This window comes from Hylaeus volcanicus, chromosome 7 (assembly GCF_026283585.1).
Source record: "Hylaeus volcanicus isolate JK05 chromosome 7, UHH_iyHylVolc1.0_haploid, whole genome shotgun sequence".
In the NCBI taxonomy this organism is placed as follows: domain Eukaryota; kingdom Metazoa; phylum Arthropoda; class Insecta; order Hymenoptera; family Colletidae; genus Hylaeus; species Hylaeus volcanicus.
In genome coordinates, this window is record NC_071982.1 from 13,322,944 (window position 1) to 13,323,192 (window position 249).

The following is a 249-nucleotide window of genomic DNA, read 5'->3' on the forward strand; positions in this document are numbered from 1 at the left end:
TTTGTCTTACACCACTTGTTCAATACTTTGGTATTATGATAGCCCATGCTTTGAAAAACTGGGCGGACCTACTAGTCGGCTCCGCTACTCACTGCTCAACTGTCCGCCTCCACTTTAAGAATACTTTTCAGCCTTTGTGACCCTAGAAACAAAATAAAAATATTCCATGTTAAAAGTGAGATTACCAGGTGCTACATGATAGTATACATAGTTATAAATTTGCATAAGGGTCCAAGGAACATCATCTTC